Below are 11,048 nucleotides of genomic sequence, written 5' to 3' on the forward strand. Positions count from 1 at the left end.
CTGGGATTATAGGCAATATCTGCCACACCCAGCCTCAATCTGAAACGTTTCTGAACCAATGTCCCTGCATTCATTTCTCATTAAATCTGAAAAATACAACTGTTAGCTCTTCCTCCATCCCTCTACCTTCCCTAAAAGTGCATCCTTTAGCTCAATTATTCATTGCAAAAAACGACCTTCTGCCCTTCTACGTTTTTTACTAGAATTTTCAATAGGAAATTTATGTACGGTCAATTAGCCCTCCAAGAACACACTCAGCTCTGATGGATGAGCCAAGCCTTGGTTAAGACACTGCTTGGTATGTGTGTCTATGTTTGTGTGTCACTGCAGAAAAATGGCAATTAGTCCAGACAATTAATCACCTCCTTCAAATAAAAGCAGCTAGAAATTCTCTCTTGTGCACATTTAGATTTGGCCAATCACTTGTCAACCACAGGGCTTTGGAGGGAAGCACTTAAACAAATTTCTCTACTTGGCCAATCAAAGTTTGTTCAAACTCTGTTCAAATAAGGCAAACGCTGAGCTGTAACCAATCAGCTACTTCTGAACCTGACTTCTTCTTTATTTTTATTATTATTATTTGAAGATAGAGTCTTTCTCTGTCATCCAGGCTGGAATGTGGCGGTGTTATCATAGCTCACTGCAGCATCAACTCCTGAACTTAAGTGATCCTCCTGCCCCAGCCTCCCAAGTAGCTAGGATTGCAGGCATGTGCCACCACACCCAGCTAATTGTTTTTTGTTTTGGGACAGAGTCTTACTCTCGCTCCCAGGCTGGAATACAGTGACACAACCTCAGCTCACTGCAACTTCCTCTGCCTCCGAGGTTCAAGCAATTCTTCTGCCTCAGCCTCCCAAGTAGCTGGGACTACAGGTGCATCACCATGCCCAGCTAATTTTTGTATTTTTAGTAGAGATGGGGTTTCGCCATGTTGGCCAGGATGGTCTCAAACTCCTGACCTCGTGATCCGCCTGCCTTGACCTCCCATAGTGCTGAGATTTTAGGTGTGAGCCACCGTGCCCAGCCACCCAGCTAATTTTCTAATTTTTTGCAGAGACAGGGTCTTGCTCTGTTGCCCAGACTGGAGTGCAATAGCACAATCAGAGCTCACTGCAACCTCAACCTCCTGGACTCGAGCAATCTTCCCACCTCAGTCCTCTGAGTAACTGGGACTCTAGGTGCATTCCAACATCACTGGCTAATTTTTTAAAAAATATTTTGTAGGTCCAGGGTCTTGCTGTGTTGCCCAGGCTGGCCTCAAGCAATTCTCTTGCCTCGATCTTTCAAAGCACTGAAGTCGCAGGTATATCCTCCGTGCCCAGCCTAGATTCTTTACTTGCCTTGGCACTATCTCCCTTGCCCTCCAAATCAGGATTCTCAGTTAACCAAGATCATCTGTCTCTGAAATAATCATCGTCATTCATTGCATTTGCGTCACTCTCCACTGTTCCTGATGATACCAATTATCTCATTGGATTCTCATAGAAACCTGGTGACAGAAGCGGGACGGGGACTATTATCTTTGGCAATGAGGGTAATAAATGGGGTTAAGTGATCAGATCAGCTTGGAACTGGCATAACTTGGGAGCAGACACAAGGCTCCTAATTCCAAGACCACGTTTCTCCAAGCTGAGCCTGCTTCCGAATCACCTGGCCGGGAAGCCTGGTTAAAACGCAGATTGCCGGGCCCCCACCCCGCTGTAGGTCTGGAGGGAGTTCTCAGAATTTGCTTTGCTGAGAGGTCAGGCACGGTGGCTCACTCCTGTAATCCCAGCACTTCGAGAGGCTGACTTGGGCGGATCACTTGAGGTCAGGAGTTTAAGACCAGCCTGGCCAACATGGCAAAACCCCATCTCTATTAAAAATACAAACATTAGTTGGGCCTGGTGGTGTGTACCTGTAATCCCAGCCACTCGGGAGGCTGAGGCACAGTGTCACTTGAGCCCAGGAGGCAGAAGCTGCAGTGAGCCAAGATCACCCCACTGCCCTCCAGCCTGAGCAACGAAGTGAGAGTCCGACTCCGTCTCAGAAAAAAAAAAAAAAAAAAATGGGCTTTGCTGAGCAATCCTGGAATACAGGATATTCTGGATGGTGACGGTCCCTGGCCATTCTGAGACCCACTGTCTTCAATGTACCCCCAGGGAACCCCATGGGGTCCTCCCCGAGTGCACAGAGCTGTCTTTTCAACAGTATCCTAGCCTAACAGAAAAAGAATCTTCATTCATCAAGCAGCTTGTCACATACTTGCAAAGAATGGTCTGCAACAACAGGCCATTTTTTTGCTGGGACCTGTCCCCGGACTGCAAGCAACACCTCCCTACAGCCGACTCTCTCTGTTTCCCGGCTCGGCTTCCCCCTGTGGAGCTCCCTTAACCTCAGTTTGTTTTGTCTCTTAACATCTTCCGACATTTTCCCGCTATTACATCTGACACCTCAGAGGTAATGGGACTGAATATCACTCATAATTCATAGTTTCCTCTCAATGACTACCGAACTCCTTAATGTTATCTCCATATGCGGAATCCCCACTGGGGCAATATTGCCTTTTTGCCATCGTCAGTTAATTTGTTCATTTCCATGTACGTTATTGAAAGCACTCTGAGTCTTAATTAGTCCTCTTTAGCTGCTTTTCCCTGCAGCCCCATGTCACAGAACCAAAGGCACCGAAGCACAGTGAGGAACAGGCCTAATTAACAGGCCCATGATTGAAACTTTGAAAAGATAGAATCTGCAGAAGACGCGGAGATGGTTCATCTAGAAAACAGAGGAGCTGACGCAGGAAACGGGGGAAGGGAGCGGTTAGGAAGAGCAGCTGGGTTTGGTCAAAGATAATCTGTTGTTTGGGGCTGCTCTGCCTCTCCTTTCTTTCTGGAAGCTCACCCCCTACCCCAGCTGTGAATGGTTCTGGAGGCGCTGTCAATTGCAGAGCCGCGATTCCACCCCTGGCTGAGAAGTGGGTACCTGACGAGGATCGGGCCACACGGAAGGCCCCACCCTTCCAGCCATGGGAATCAGTTAAGCCATGAACGCAGATTTCTAGCTGACCCACTCAGAGTCCCTTGCCAGGATTTTTCTGCTGGGGATAGCTGGGAGAACTGTCCATGGGATTTGGGATTAGAGGGTTGGAAGGATGCAAGGCGTTAACTGCCAGGAGTTGTCTTTCCCCACGGCGTGAAAGAAGCCCTTCTGTCGCAAAAGAGGATGAGACCAAAGTGCAGAAAGCAGCCATGCCAGGAGGCAGAGGGAGATCAGAGAGTCCTGGCATTGTAACCCCAATGTGATGCCCTCATTAGAACATCAGACAAGAACCTCCTTGTTTGGGTCACATGCTGCTAAGACTTCAGCAAGCTCCTTGTGATCAGCTTTGCCTGCCTGCTTCAGCCTGGTTGCAATCGTGGGGGCCTGACCTTGAGCTGGTCCCAACCAGGTCAACTAGTGCTAGGGTCGTGATGTTACATTCATGGGACCGTGACCTTGAGTTGGTCCCATCCAGGCCAAGAAAGTGACCATGAAAACACTTTTCATTTTCCCCACGCCTTTTGGTCCTCTTCAAGGAATTGTGTTTCTGTCTCGTTTAATCCTGCAAGACCAGCTTTCCTAACATACCTGGAGCCTGTTCCCAGTACGAGGATGTCAGCCACGGGATGTCATATCCCTTCGAGTGCTGTGGAGTGCATGGCGGGCCACCCCACCTGGAGGACATCCTTACACAGGCAGTGACTGCTAAGCTGGTTGCTGCTGTGCACCAGCCTCAGCCCTTCTCCGTGGACTCATGCCACAGGAAATACTTACTGAGTACCTACTATGTGCTTGGCACGTCTGGGAATAAAACAGACATGCTTTCTCCCTTAAGGAACTCACAGTCCAGCAAGGTATGGGAGTTCCTGGAACCTGAGCCTGCCCAGTGAACACAGTTTCTCTGCCTTACCTACCCAGGGCAAGGTGTATACTCAACGTCTGGTCCACAAGCCCTTGGTTCTCATCCTGCAGTGACCACGGGCTCTGCTGAAGCTTCCAAGTTGGGAGCTGAGCCTCAGTTTAGGTATCAAGAAAAGAACCATCAAAGACCTATGATGTTTCAGTGATCACTGTGGCGAAGACCCAACGAGGATTCTGCGTGGCTGCAAAAAGGGACCTGTAAATTATACGTGCACCTTGGCAAGGTGGGAAAGAGCACGCCAGCTGAGTCTCCACATGTGATTGGGGTGTTGGGTTGAAGCCCAAGCCCTTGGCATGGTATTCAAGGCCCTTCCCCATCTGGCCTCACCCTGTTCTTTTGAGCTCATCTGTACCCAAGGCACGTCCCCATAATTCCTGAATCTGAGCACCACACAGTCATGCTTCCATCCCTCAGCCTTTCGCGTGTTGCTTTTTCTGTTTGGGATACACCTCCCCACTCGACCAAACCCTACACTTCATTGGAGCTCTGGCTCCTACTCACCTTCCCTGTGAAGCCTTGGTGGTTCCTTCAGCCCACATACCCCATGAGATTAGTAACCACTGCCTCCTGAGTATACCCATAATTCTTTTTTTTTTTTTCTTTTTTTTTTTTGAGATGGAGTCTTGCGCCGTTACCCAGGCTAGAGTGCAGTGGCATGATCTCAGCTCACTGCAAACTCCACCTCCCAGGTTCAAGCAATTCTCCTGCCTCAGCCTCCCATGTAGCTGGGACTATAGGCACCTGCCACCATGACCAGATAATTTTTATATTTTTGGTAGAGATGGGGTTTCATCATGTTGACCAGGCTGGTCTCGAACTCCTGAACTCAGGTGATCCACCCACCTTGGCCTCCCAAAGTGCTGGGATTGCAGGCATGAGCCACCTCACCCGGCTGTATCCATAATTCTTTATGCATAATTTAATATTCCTGCTACCACTATTATACATAACTGTTTATGCCATACCAAAAATAGGCTTAGCTGTTAGAATCAAATGTAAACAAAGTAGACACCCTTCTTTCCCTCAAATACATTACAGAATAGTAGAGGATGAACATAAATATGCCATTGAATAATAATGTCCCAAGAATACACGGGAAGCGTGCTTATCCCAGACGTGAGGAATCAGAGGATACTCCCAGAAGAAATAGGATATCTGAAATCCAAATACGAACAGGAGCCAGGAGAAGAGGGGAAGAAAAATATTCTAGACAGAGGAACAACAACGTATTTAACAAACATCTATATAGATCCTTACTTACGTTATTTCATTAAATCTTTAAGTACTTTATGAAATGATTTGGCTGTGTCCCCACCCAAATCTCATCTTGAATTATAGTTCCAATAATCCCCACATGTCATAGGAGGAACCCAGTGGGAGGTAATTGAATCATGGGGGCAGGGTTTTCCCGTGCTGTTCTCATGATATTGAATAAGTCTCATGAGATCTGATGGTTTTATGAAGGGGGGTTCCCTTGCACACACACACACACTTGCCTGCTGCCATGTAAGATGTGCCTTTGCTTCTCCCTTGCCTTCCACCATGATTCTGAGACCTCCCCAGTCAAGTGAAACTGCGAGTTCATTAAACCTCTATTTCTTTATAAATTACCGAGTCTCAGGTATGTCTTTATTAGCAGCATGAGAACGAACTAATACACTTTATGAGGTTGATGTCATATTCATGCTTGTTTTACATATTGGAAAACTGAGGCCTAATGAGATTAGGTAATTTGCCCAGGGTCACATATTCTAAGTGGAGCTGGAGGCCGGGCATGGGGGCTAACGCCTGTAATCCCAGCACTTTGGGAGGCCGAGGCAGGTGGATCACAAGGTCAGGAGATTGAGACAAGTCTAGCCTGGTTAATATGGTGAAATCCTGTCTTTACTAAAAATCCAAAAATTAGCTGGGTATGGTTGTGCGCACCTGTAGTCCCAGCTACTTGGGAAGCTGAGGCAGAAGAATTGCTTGAACCCAGGAAGTGTAGGTTACAGTGAGCCGAGATCACACCACTGCACTCCAGACTTGCAACAAAGCGAGACTCCATCTCAAAAAAAAAAAAAAAAAAAAAGAAGTGGAGCTGGGACATAAAGGCAGCAGTTTCAGTCCAAACTTTTTTTTTTTTTTTTTTTTTTTTTTTTTTTTTTTTTTTTGGAGACGGAGTTTCGCTCTTGTTACCCAGGCTGGAGTGCAATGGCGCAATCTCGGCTCACCGCAACCTCCGCCTCCTGGGTTCAGGCAATTCTCCTGCCTCAGCCTCCTGAGTAGCTGGGATTACAGGCACGCACCACCATGCCCAGCTAATGTTTTGTATTTTTAGTAGAGACGGGGTTTCACCATGTTGACCAGGATGGTCTCGATCTCTTGACCTCGTGATCCACCCGCCTCGGCCTCCCAAAGTGCTGGGATTACAGGCTTGAGCCACCGCGCCCGGCCTCTCTGTTATACTGTATGTAGAAAACCTTAGAAGGAAGAGAGAACCTAAGGAGCATGAGTCCAAAGGAAATTAGAGTGGCTGGGTCCAAAAGTATAGGTGGGGCCAGGTGCGGAGGCTCACTCCTGTAATCTCAGCATTTTGGGAGACCTAGGTGGGTGGATTACTTGAGCCCAGGAGTTCAAGATCAGCCTGGGCAACTTGGCAAAACCCAGTCTCTACTAAAAATACAAAAAATTAGCCAGGTATTGTGGTGCACACCTATAGTCCCAGCTACTCAGGAGGCTGAGGTCAGAGAATCATCTGAACCCGGAAAATCAAGGCTGCAGTGAGTAATGATCATGCCACTGCACTCCAGCCTGGGTGACGGGAGTGAGATTCCGTTTCAAAAAAAAGTGTCAGCAGCAGCTGAGACTGTGCCATTGCACTCCAGGCTGGGTGACGGGAGTGAGATGCTGTCTCAAAAAAAAGTGTCAGCAGCAGCTGAGACTGTGCCATTGCACTCCAGCCTAGGTGACAAGAGCGAAACTCCGTCTCAAAAAAAAGAGAGTGCAAGAAAAATATTACAGTCTCTCCAGTGCACCACAATGTAGCCTTCTCATTGTTTGAGGTACACCCAGCATTCTTTGCCCCATGACCAAGAAGATTAAGGAGCACGTACAACAAGGGTGAGTTTGGAGCAAGAGTTTAATGAGTGAAAGAAGAAATCTCTCTGCCAGGGAGAGGGATCCCAAAAAAGGGTTGCCATTTTCACAGCTGAATGCAATGGCCTTTATAAGAAACTGATGAGGGCTGGACATATCATTTGCATAAGGTGAGAATTTCTGGTAACTCCACCCCATCCTTCTAGTCTTCTTGCAGGCCCTTAGCTTGAGTTACTCCCTGTTGCTTTGTTTCCCTTACTGCTTATGTGTCAGGGGATGGAATTTTCCATTGCAGGTAGGTTGATGCAAGCCTCTTGTGTGGCCTTTCTTAGGAGACTGTGGGCATGTTTTAGGCAAGCCCCTCTGGGCAAGTTTTCTTATCTGTGACTGCAGCTTGATTTTTTAGGCTGTTCTTTTGTTTGAAAGAATTTAACCAAGGACCCATCCTAACTGATGGCCTGACTGGTTTCTTTCTTTCTCCTCTCTCGGAAGCAGCTTTGAGTAAGAATATGGTGAGTTCAACATTGGGTACAGTGGATATAAATGTGATACATTTATACAAAAGATGTGTGCTGCAGGCAATCGGATATATAGATTTACAGCTTAGGTGAGAGTGTTGGTTCAAGAATCCAGGCTAAGGCAGGAGAATCACTTGAACCCAGGAGGCAGATGTTGCAGTGAACTGAGATTGTGCCACTGCCCTACAGCAAGACTCCATCTCAAAAAAATAAAATTAAAAAAATAAGAAAAGGAAGAAGAAAGGGTAGATAATGAGTCCAAACAATTCTTTCAGGAATTTTGTCAATGAATATAAAGAAAAAGTACAGAAAATAGAGCAGTCACTGAAATAGGATCAAGGAAACACTCTGATTTTTAAAGTGGAAGAAATTTGGGCATGTTGAGATGACGTGGAGAAGCAAAGCAGGGGAGAGTAAAAGAGACTTTCCCATGAGCAAGTTCCCAAGTAAGTGGAAGAGATGGGATCCAGGGTAGAGTTGGAGCTGTTAACTCTAGAGCCAGGTATTAGCTTGGAAGAGGGACACCCTTACCACTGAACAAGAGAAAAGGAGGAAACAATGGCTCAGAAGGAGATGATGTCATATGATTGTAGAGGGGGATTTGAAGGAGGTTGCATCTGACGATTTTTATTTTTTGTGACATGTCAAGTGAGAACACCTGTTGAACAGAAAGGTGAAAGTGATGGATATGTATGCTTGAAGAACGTCTGAGCGTTTCCCCTTCTTGGAGTTAGGGAACACAGATGATACCCTTAATGCCTAGCCCCATGTTGAGACAGAGTAGATGCTCAACAAGTGTTGGTAAATTTCATGTAGCATTGCACTGGGTTGGATTCTTCTTAGAATCCCACGGTGGGACCCTAATGGGTTGAGAATGGTCTGCCCTGGCCACAGCAAAGTTTTGCCTGGGGTAAATTTGAGACTGGACAGTAGAGATGGATAAAACCAGCCGATGAAAGCCACAATGACCAATGTACAATCCTCATCTCCTTCCAGCCAGGATCCTAAGGTAGGATGAACGATCGTAAGCTCTGCATAGGCATCAACAGATTATAGCAAAGTCTTGGCTTAGAGCAGGGAATGAGTGGAGAGAGCCAGAGAGGAGGTGATGCAAGCAGTTGAGTCTACTGCAGTCTTACCTGCAGAAGAGGGTGGTGCCTTGCCCCAGCAACAGTATCTTACCTGCAGAAGAGGGTGGTGCCTTGCCCCATCAACAGCAGAGATGGAGAAAAGCAAATAATTCTGAGGGATAACTGGGAGATCAAAGAGACAAATTTGGTAATTGATTGGGTGTAGAATGAGGGGTAGATAAGTGGCTAGGAGGATGCTTGTTTCTGTCACCCAGTCGGGAAGTACAAGGTTGGTGTTTCCATTTTTTGCTATAGCGAGTGTAGGACAAGGCCAGGCATGGTGGCTCATGCCTGCAATCCCAGCACTTTAGGAGGCTGAGGTGGGTGGATCACCCACCTAGGAAGGTGGTTTGAGGTCAGGAATTTGAGGAACTCTAGCTCTTCTAGAGTAACTGTGCAGAGAGTAGTTGGACAAGGGCTACCATTCGTCAGGAAGGACAGCTGGTGTGGCAATCCTTTCAAGGGTGAATAAGGGCTACCAGGGTGGCCCTAACAAATGCACGACTTTGCTATTTGGAAACTTGTGCAACATTGAGTCAACCATCTGAAGCAAGTCGTATTCAACTGCCTAATTTATTGCTCAGACACAGACCCTATAGCTTGAATGCTTGAATGACATGTATCCAGTTTTCATAGGTGAAATGCACACCCTTCACAAAATTAAAATTTCCACCAGTGCTCCTCCCAACAAGTCACTAGACTGGGACACTCAGCCCAACTTTTTCATCAAGAGTAAATTTCAGGTCCAGTGGTTACATTACTGATTTTAGCTCTATGCTGTTTCTTGTTATTGGTAAGATGACTATGAAGAATGTTCAATTGAAGCACTCTAAATTAATCCATCATCATCATTTTATTTTATAAATCAAAATTGCAGTAGGCTCAAGCTATGCAGACTATCAAAATCCAATATTACTGTTACCCCTGCTGGGTGTGAACCACAGCATCACAGGTGGATTCCAGTGGAGAGAAACAGAACCTGAATGGTGAATGTGCATTAATGCTGATCTCCTCTTGGACTTAGGCCTAAATACATACTTAATTCAGCATTAGGTAATCATGGTGCATGCTTTCCTAGCAAAGCAATACAGATACCCATCCTTCTTCATCACAAAGGGCATGGATTTTTCACTGCAGACCACAAAGACCATCTACAACCAACTGAAATTGTTGCAAAATTGACACCCAAAGAATAGTTCATGGCAACTCTGCAAAGCAAAATAGGTTGCCCTAAAAAATTCCATCCAACAAGCCAATTCACTTGGTTATCTGGGACTACAATGTACAACTCATCCCTTCTGGGGCCCCAACCAAAAAGCCAACTTGCTAAAAATTACACACTTGACAGAAGTCATGTTCCTTTTGACACAGGTGACTGGCAACATCTAGCCTGAAATGTTCCAGGCCAAAACCATCCCATAGGATTCTCTGAAGTCATCCAGACACTTACTCGGGCCCTACAACAAGCATGAACTTCTTGGAGAAGAAAAATAAATATTTGTGCAGTTCACTACTACCCCTAGGAAGAGAGGAGAGCAAGTGAACTGTGTAAAGATTTATTTTTCTTACAGGAAAAGAGAGATGGCTGCTCTCAGGATGCGAACAGTGAGGCTGCTTTTATAAAGAACAAGAAATTCCTCCTGCAATAACTGACACCTGTCAAATTACTTGAAAGGGGATTTTATGTCATGGCCCTTGAGTCTGGAGCTGAATGTCTGGGAGAGGACGCATGACCATTGAAGACCTTGTCTATTAGCTATTTAATGTTCTTGAGAAAATGATCTATTGGCCTGAAAAATTCCTCTTACAGTTTATGACTGGGATAAAAGTTGGTGCTTCTTAGAGAACTGGTTTGCTTCTTTCTATCAGATGATGGCAAAGACTGGAATAATGTCAGATTTTTGTCTGACCTCAATTACCAAAAAGTTTAGAGTTAAATTTCATACACAAGAGAAATAAGCACGTAGTCCTATATTTCAAGTTATAGCTTCCCATTTTCTTTTTTTAAAACAAGTTCAGGGGTACATGTGCAGGTTTGTTACATAGATAAGCCTGCGACATAGAGGTTTGTTATACAGAGTATTTTGTCACCCAGGTATTAATCCTAGTACTCAACAGTCATTTTCCCCATCCTCTTCTTTCTCCCACCCTCTGCCCTCCAAAAGGCCCCATTGAGTGTTGTTCCCCTCTATGTGTCCATGAGTTCCCATCATTTAGTTCCCACTTATAAATGAGAACGTGCAGTATTTGGTCTTCTGCTCCTGCATTAGTTTGCTAAAAATAATGGCCTTCACACCCTCCATGTTCCTGCAGAGGACACAATCTTGTTCCTTTTTATGGCTGTGTAGAATTCCATGCTGTGTATATACCACATTTTCCTTA

This window comes from Sapajus apella, unplaced genomic scaffold, assembly GCF_009761245.1.
Source record: "Sapajus apella isolate SASKATOON/1434 unplaced genomic scaffold, GSC_monkey_1.0 scaffold88, whole genome shotgun sequence".
Lineage (NCBI taxonomy): Eukaryota > Metazoa > Chordata > Mammalia > Primates > Cebidae > Sapajus > Sapajus apella.